The sequence below is a fragment of the Acartia tonsa genome, chromosome 8 (genome assembly GCF_053477335.1).
Source record: "Acartia tonsa isolate MP-2025a chromosome 8, ASM5347733v1, whole genome shotgun sequence".
Taxonomy (NCBI): Eukaryota; Metazoa; Arthropoda; class Copepoda; order Calanoida; family Acartiidae; genus Acartia; species Acartia tonsa.
Genome location: NC_137267.1, coordinates 5,889,024 through 5,898,199, shown reverse-complemented (window position 1 = coordinate 5,898,199; position 9,176 = coordinate 5,889,024). Strand labels below are relative to the sequence as shown.

The window sequence follows — 9,176 nt, the reverse complement described above, 5'->3', positions numbered from 1 at the left end:
CACCTAGCCCCTGGGGTCGGTCCCCGACTTGCTGAATCATCTTAAATAATGTCCATATGAATAGATACAGTGTATTTAAGTTAAAATCCTAAGAAATAACAATTTAAGGCAAGTTTCCACATCAAAATAGACCAAAAAAAGCCTAAAAACCCCATTTCCGCAGGGTTTTTCTTACCTAACCTAACCTAAAAATAAAAATTTTTGGATTTTTTTGCCATTTAGATGTAATACCTATAGGACTAAGCTTATATACCAAGTTTGAAGGGTCTAGCTCAATATTTAGACCATTTTGCTCACGGTTTAAGAGCTTATGTCATTACGCCCCCCCCCCCTTAGATTGAAATTTCAAACTTTTTGTGAGAAGATCCCTCCCCCCCCCCTTTTATCCTATAGAGCCACTAAAGAAGTAACCAATTTTAAGAATAAAACCAATATCAAACAAAATCAACCCATTTATGAGATATTACTGTACAAACTTATATACTAGGTACTACCTAAATATACAAACTTTTAAATTATTGGTTATTGTTATGTGCTATAAAAAGACTTTAACAAACAAGGATGACAATATCAATACAGGGGAAGCAATGAAACGGTAAGACAAACGAACATTAACACTTGTAGAGTGTCCGAACTTATAAAGAATAATAGAAATGTGTAAGTCTAATGAAAATTGTAAGTAAATTCGTTGCAGGATACTGCTTAAGGACAGACTTTAATATTTTGGACTTGATTATAGAGATACTTCGCTTCGTATTCCCAAAATCAGATGTGTAGGATAAGTATATGACACAAAAAATTGCTGTTAAAAGCAACATGTCTTAAATAGACGTACGGACTATCTGGTCTTGATTATGGAGTTGCTACGCTTTCTAAAAAGTACTGCTACAGGAATCATCATGAAAAGTTTGAAATCGATAGGATAGTTTTAACATGTCTAAATCAACGAAAAGAGGTTTTCGTTACGGACGGACAGACTGACCCTAATTATAGAAAAGCTTCGCTTAAAAAAAAGTCACAACAATTTTTATCTATATTCTATCTTCTTCCTATCTGTGTCAAAAGTTAATATTAATCTTAGTTACATTTTAAACGTACGGAAAACAAATGGACATTTTGAATTAAAGAGTAGCTTTGATACTGAAAAGGTGAACAAATGACTTCAGCAGTAAGCTTGTTTATAAGCTAGGAGGGTAGATTACATTGACTAGAATCTAATACATAAATACAACATTAATAAACACTTGTTTGAAATTTTTTGACATTAAAGTATAGGTATATTCTTTTGTATCTTCATTATATTCGATTTCATCCTTGATTTCCTCTTTTATTTCTTCCTCTTTGACTATTACTGTTTCTAGAGTGTCATTTTCTAGCTTACTATCTACAAAAATTTCCAAGTTCTTTTCTAATTTGATTTCACCCTTCATTATATAAGAATCAGAATCACCCAAAATAGCTGCAAGAGATTTATGATGTTTTGTATTATTGTGTCTGACAAGTTTAAAGTTTTCAGAAAATGAAAGTTTACACAAATCACATGAAAACGGCATCTCTTTTAAATGCATTCGTTTAATATGTATTGATAAGTTACTCTTTTGTGCAAATGCTACGTCACATTGATCACAAGAATATGGTTTTAATCCAGAGTGTATTTTCTTGTGAATACTTAAAGTACCCTTTTGGCGAAATCTTTTACTACAAATATCACATTCATATGGCTTTTCTCCACTATGTATTCTGTGGTGTTGTGACAAATCACTTTTCTTGTAAAATGCTTTTTCACACGATTCACATTGGTAAGGCTTCTCCCCAGTGTGTGTTCTTTTGTGAACTGTTAGGGCACCCCGGTCACAAAAAGTTTTTTCGCATAAATTACAAGTATAAGCTTTTATACCAGTATGCAGTTGTTTATGACGATTCAGAGACTGTTTTAGGGAAAAAACTTTGTTACAAATATTACACTCTAAAGGATTTTCTTTGGTATGCGAGGATTTTATGTGTTTTCGCAAAGATGTCTTGTTTGGGAAGGGCTTTTCACAAACCTCACAAGAAAATTTCAGCTCCTGTTTCTTTTTCCTTTCCATCGTGGATATGAGAATTTCCGCATGCCTGTAAAAAAATGATATAAATTCATTAAGTTATGATGATTCATAATTCAAATCTTTTTTTTATAATCAAATGCATTTTTAGCTAACTAGGTACCTATTCTAAATCATATTTATTCAAAAACAAATTACACAAATATCATATGTCCATTACTGAAATGAAAACTTAATTTTTCTTTTGATTATCTTCATTACTAGGTAGCCTATTTATGTCATAATCTATAAAAACATACAAAGGATCACTACTTTAACTTTTGCTAGTGGCTGCGCCCCTAGAGGCCTCTTAAAAATCTGATTTGAGAAATAATTCATCTATGTTAAAGGAAGCCTGCAAGAAATACCACGCTTTAACTGCTGAAAGACTGCCACAAGTAGACCAAATTCCCAAAATTTGAAGCCTTCAACTTCTATAACAAAAAAGTTCTAGGCATTTAAAAATTACATTTTATGTACAATGAAAATTTTGAAAGAATTGCAATGCTCATGTTGAAAACCTTGAAATTAAACTACGTAGCCTAGAAACAAAATTATAAGCTTATTTTTGTCATAAATTTAGGTTTCCAGTAACTAAGGGGGGGGGGAAGTTCTGACACATTTGCGTAAACGGTGATTATTGGCTTTATCTTTGGACTGAGAGGATAGGTTATTAGGGATAAAATCATTCTTATATGATGAATTTCCCCCAGATTTAAGATTTTTTGGATAGGCCTCCAGGTTCCGGAGCTCCAGGCCTCCAGGTGGTCTCTGGACAGGTAAAAAATATAAAAATTCTTATTTGAACAGTTAGAGGTAAGTTTATAAAACAACATAAGCTTCTTTTTATATTTTATTTATATATTTGAAGAAAAAATTACAATCGGCCTCCAGGTTCAGGTGCTGCAGGCCTCCAGGTGGCCTCTGGACAGGTATAAAATCCAAATTTCTTATTTGAACAGTTAGAGGTAAGTTTATAAAACAACACAAGCTTCTTTTTATATATTATTTATATATTTGAAGAAAAAATTACAATCGGCCTCCAGGTTCAGGTGCTGCAGGCCTCCAGGTGGCCTCTGGACAGGTATAAAATCAAAATTTCTTATTTGAACAGTTAGAGGTAAGTTATAAAACAACATAAGCTTCTTTATATATATTATTTATATATTTGAAGAAAAAATTACATTCGGCCTCCAGGTTCAGGTGCTGCAGGCCTCCAGGTGGCCTCTGGTCAGGTATAAAATCCAAATTTCTTATTTGAACAGTTAGAGGTAAGTTAATAAAACAACATAAGCTTCTTTTACTATATTATTTACATATTTGAAAAAAAATTACAATCGGCCTCCAGGTTCAGGTGCTGCAGGCCTCCAGGTGGCCTCTGGACAGGTATAAAATCAAAATTTCTTATTTGAACAGTTAGAGGTAAGTTTATAAAACAACATAAGCATCTTAATATATATTATAAATATATTTGAAGAAAAACTTACATTCGGCCTCCAGGTTCAGGTGCTGCAGGCCTCCAGGTGGCCTCTGAACAGGTAAAAAATAAAAATTTCTTATTTAAACAGTTAAAGGTAAGTTTATAAAACAACATAAGCGTATTTTAATATATATGCAGCACCTGAACCTGGAGGCGGATTGTAAATTTTTCCTCAAATATATATGTAAATAATATATAAAAAGAAGCTTATGTTGTTTTATAAACTTACCTCTAACTGTTCAAATAAGAAATTTTGATTTTTTACCTGTCAAGAGGCCACCTGGAGGCCTGCAGCACCTGAACCTGGAGGCCGATTGTAATTTTTTCTTCAAATATGTAAATAATATAGTAAAAGAAGCTTATGTTGTTTTATAAACTTACCTCTAACTGTTCAAATAAGAAATTTTGATTTTATACCTGTCCAGAGGCCACCTGGAGGCCTGCAGCACCTGAATCTGGAGGCCAAATGTAATTTTTTCTTAAACTATATGAATAATATATATAAAGAAGCTTATGTTGTTTTATAAACTTACCTCTAACTGTTCAAATAAGAAATTTTGATTTTATACCTGTCCAGAGGCCACCTGGAGGCCTGCAGCACCTGAACCTGGAGGCCGATTGTAATTTTTTCTTCAAATATGTAAATAATATAGTATAAGAAGCTTATGTTGTTTTATAAACTTACCTCTAACTGTTCAAATAAGAAATTTGGATTTTATACCTGTCCAGAGGCCACCTGGAGGCCTGCAGCACCTGAACCTGGAGGCCGAATGTAATTTTTTCTTCAAATATATGAATAATATATATAAAGAAGCTTATGTTGTTTTATAAACTTACCTCTAACTGTTCAAATAAGAAATTTGGATTTTATACCTGTCCGGAGGCCACCTGGAGGCCTGCAGCACCTGAACCTGGAGGCCGATTGTAATTTTTTCTTCAAATATATAAATAATATATTAAAAGAAGCTTATGTTGTTTTATAAACTTACCTCTAACTGTTCAAATAAGAATTTTTATATTTTTTTACCTGTCCAGAGACCACCTGGAGGCCTGGAGCTCCGGAACCTGGAGGCCTATCCAAAAAATCTTAAATCTGGGGGAAATTCATCATATAAGAATGATTTTATCCCTAATAACCTATCCTCTCAGTCCAAAGATAAAGCCAATAATCACCGTTTACGCAAATGTGTCAGAACTTCCCCCCCCCCCTTATATTTTTACAATAAAAATACCCATTTTTATAGTCAAAATCATTATAGTGTACTGTAGCCAATCAGAAGGCTGAATCAGCTTAACAACCAATCACAGCTGAGATTGTATTGGTTTCCCCCTTTGTTTCTGCTATGATTTTTGTTTAAAAATGCAATTTAAATCGATTTTTTTTCATAGATTTTGACTATGAAATGTGGTGTTTTTATTGTAAAAATGTAATCAGTTACCGGCAATCTAAGTTTCTGACAAAGATAAGGTTATAATTTTGTGTCTAGGCGACGTAATTTAATATTGTTTTTTCTTTTATGAGCATTGGAAATCTTTCAAAAATTTCATTGTACATAAAATGCTATTTTAAAATGCCTAGAACTTTTTTGTTATTGAAGCTGAAGGCTTTAAATTTGGGGTATTGGGTCTACTTGTGGCAGTCTTTCAGCAGTTAAAGCGTGGTATTTCTTGCAGGCGTCCTTTAAGATAAGCTAATTTTTATTTTTGTATCTTCGATACTGGCGCCCCCTGCGGGAACATTAAAAAAATATTTTTGGCGTTTTCTCTTGGGTGGTTGGTGGTATTAACCTTCCCAGGACCTATGAGAAGCTACCATGTAAAGGAGAACTATATATATTCAGAGGTTAGTGAGATCCTTCGGTACAGATAGACAGACAAACATCCTGTTACTTTATTATAAGGATACCTTGGTTCATATCTTCATCATTACATTAGGTAGATATTATGCATTTTAATCATCTGAAAAATATTTACACTCTACAACTATAAAGTCAAACATAACTTTTATTTATTTTCTATTTAAAAAATCAACAATAAGAGAAAAGGGTAGTTGCACGAAATGCATTTAAACATGAATTTAGTGAACTTCATATTTTTTCAATGGTTTAAACTACATACATTAATAGGGTATATATTTGAAAGAACTTCAATTTTCTACAAGGTATTTTTAAAAATATCAAGACTTGAAAATCGTATTATTGTGATTTATGCAATTTATATGGCTGGCTTATTTTCACAAAAACAGCATGACGACTAATTTATGGATGTCTACTTGTTTGTTATTTATGGCAATACAAAATTACACATGTTTGGTGGTATATTTATAACTTTTGAAATCATTTTTCTAAAATGCATTTCATGCAACTATCCCTTTATGTACAGAAATTTTCCTCTTTGACAACAATGTTATAAGTATCTTCAACTTTAATATCTTGAGGAGTAAAGTTGATCCAAATTGTTTCCTGAGCAGTTTCTTCGTCATATATTTCTTCTTTAATAGATTCTGTTGGAATAATGTTAAAATCATCTGTACTTTTAACATCATGGCTGCTTTCATCTCTGTGAAAATCACTTTTAATCTTCATCATATCCTCCGTATCACCATTAATATTATGAACTTTATTATGTGCTTTCAATCTTCTTTCATGTTTGAAGGTTTTAAGACATTTTTTATGCGCTTTCAATTCACTTTCATATTTGAAAGTTTTATGGCAAAAATCGCATTGAAGACTCTTTGTTTTAGACACATTTGTCAATATATCATTCATATGATTTCTAATATGTTCATGCAATAAAAATGCTGATGTAAACTTCTGGCCACAATCCTTACAAGAAAAATCGTCGTTTCTATTGAAATGCGACTTCAAATGTTCGTTGAATTCCTTCTCGCTATAACTAGAGAAAAAATAACGTGTACACAAAATACATTTATAATGATCATCTTCATGTTTTCTTTTGGACATTTTTTAAGCTTCAAATTGACTTGTATTTAGATATTTGTAAGTATATACTCCCACTCATTCAATTCATTTTTTATATCTGGAAGAAAAATTCTATCAAGAAAGTCTTAGGTTAAAACTAGCTTGAAGGATTTAACGCAGGGATCTAAAGGGATAGGACAATGGTCGATAAATTGATGTATATCCACAACGTTAATACGTAAAAGTGCCCCTTCTACAATTACAGTTAGTGGTCAAAACATTTGGATACTCTGTTCCATCTGAATATTACTCAGCTAATTAACTGAACCAACCAATCAAGATACATTAAAGTTTCCAAGGCTAATAAGCCAACGAATAAGAAAAATACTTTGGGGACTAGAGTAATAAACAGTCCACTGTCCTCTCCCTCCCTGTGTTTAGCGACATTAATTAAAATAAATAAAATTTTCTTTCACATTAAACTGTTGTTTGTTTATATTTACGTTTTGTTTATTGACGAGCATTAGATGCCGCTGTAAACTTTTCTTAAGTAATGTCGTCTTCAAAATTAGAACAGTAATAAAAAATGAATTTAGAATATTGCTACTTGGATATGACAGGGGAAAATCGGTTTATTATATTGCTAATATGGACATCATTTATTGGTCATTTCATTCATCCATAAGGAAGGGAGGGGATGTAGTAAAAGAGTGGATGAAAGGTATCGTTATTTTGGCCAGCTGCGAGTTTTTCAATATCAGAGTACACGATAATCTGGTGCAAGATCCATTTAAAAATTAATCCATTACTTCGCTACACTAAGGCTGCAATCAAGCCCAAATAACAAAACAAGAATTGCAACATCCATATAGGCGATGCATTGAAACAAACAATAGCACGAGTGTTAGAACTGTATAAGCAGGATAAAGACATACTTTTATTTTTAGGACTTGATTATAGACTTGCTACGCTTCCTAAATCGTACCTTAGTGTTATAGGAATCATCATACAAAGTTTAAAATCGATCAGGGGTAGATATTCTAACAATCAATTCTACAAAAATAATCACGAAGCCTTTTAAAGTATCGTGGAGGTATATTTTTTTTTATGTAACTGAATAGGGGCGGGTAAGAAAGGGAGGAAAATTGTGGATAAATTTTCCTTTAGAATTGTTTGACAGAATATCATTACCTTGTCCCTGGAAATTGATAAATCAACGAAAAGAGATCAGAGTTACGGTTTACGGATGGACGTACTTACTTACCCTAATTATAGAAAAGCCTCGCTTTAAAAAAGTAAGAATAATTGTAATTTACCAGAGATTTAGTTGATGATATGCCACGCAAAGGTTACAAGATTACAAGTATTAACGGATCACAAAAATTAACAAGCAAATGCGTAGTGTGTACAAATATTTAGGGGCGGGGATAGGGCACTTAAATAAGATTTTGTTTCAAACCTGTCATTTAGACAAAAAAAAAGATTTGTTGGCAATTTCAGCTTAACATTATACGAGAATTATTAACGTATATAAGGTAAAATTACTATTTTTCAGTGGAAGAAAAAAATCCCTTAGAACGCCGGGAAATTTAATCTAACTCGGGGGAGAAAATTAAATAATATCCATAAAGGGGAAAAAAGGAATCTTGTGCAGAATATACAGTATACACCCCTGGGAAAAAAACAGGCCAAACAGTTTTTAGGTGCCATATCCCCAACCCTATATAATCTATTATATAAAAAACAGAATAAGTATTCAAAAAGATAATTGGTACATTAGTTCAGCTCGAGATTTTTATCTTTTTTAAAGTGCAAAATTGCATAGGTAATTAAGATACATTTAGATTTTTTCTTCTTACTTAGTATCCTTAAAAATCTTAAGCTGCATCAATTACAATACCAATTATAATCTGAATCATTATCATAACGGTTTCAGCGAATATAATATTATATAATTATTGCATACATTTTTGCAAAGTCTCAATACAGCAAAAAAAAGTTATAGAAATTTTATGCAGTTGAAGCGATCAAAATTTACAAATGGTAAAAGACATTTTTCTTAATATTCCTAAGAAAGTTTAAGAATCAAACTGTAAGTGAGACTTAAAGCTAAACAAAACTATTTTTACAATGAAATTTAAACATCACAAAACTAAGTTCAAATTTTGGTCAGATCAACAGAAAATATTTAATGTAGGTAGTATTCTGGAATAATTTATTTTTTACTTTTTTGGCACCTTTTTTCATGTGCCTTTGGGCATTGAAAAAAAAATACATTCTGACTGATTTTTTCTTCTTCTGACAATAAACTTTTAAAGCAACTTAACAAATACCAAACTCATTAATACTTAAATAGTGGAAAAATAATATTTTTACAATTAAACAAACATATGATATGATGTTCAAAAAAGTGATCAAAATAGTATACATGTGGTTTTGGCGTCTTGAGAAGATCTAAGAGAGCATTTAAAACAACTTATTTAAGAATTTATAAAACAGTTTTTCGTATTCATTCGAATCCGGTGGACAAGAACCGGTTCTCATCCATACGAAAAAACTATGTCTAGCATCGAATTATATCCAGCTTTCTACGAATATAAAAATGTACAATCATAAGATTAAAACCATTTTTTTAGCCCGTGCCTTCGACACCTTGGGCTAAAAAAACTGGTTTTAATCTTATAATTGTACATT

At 31.8% G+C, this 9,176-nt stretch overlaps 1 long non-coding RNA gene and 1 pseudogene across 2 annotated transcripts; both read right to left on the bottom strand.

Annotated features, from left to right (window-relative positions):
• Positions 1–1,161: 1,161 nt before the first annotated feature.
• On the bottom strand, positions 1,162–8,626 carry LOC145325617 (uncharacterized; annotated as a pseudogene). Its single transcript, XR_013881531.1, has 3 exons — positions 8,470–8,626; positions 7,674–7,680; positions 1,162–2,112 (listed from the first exon to the last, which is right to left on the bottom strand). The product of XR_013881531.1 is annotated as an uncharacterized LOC145325617 (transcript).
• Positions 7,788–8,334, bottom strand: LOC145325871 (uncharacterized). Its single transcript, XR_013881649.1, has 2 exons — positions 8,202–8,334; positions 7,788–7,917 (listed from the first exon to the last, which is right to left on the bottom strand). It is a non-coding gene; the product is annotated as an uncharacterized LOC145325871 (long non-coding RNA).
• Positions 8,627–9,176: the final 550 nt, after the last annotated feature.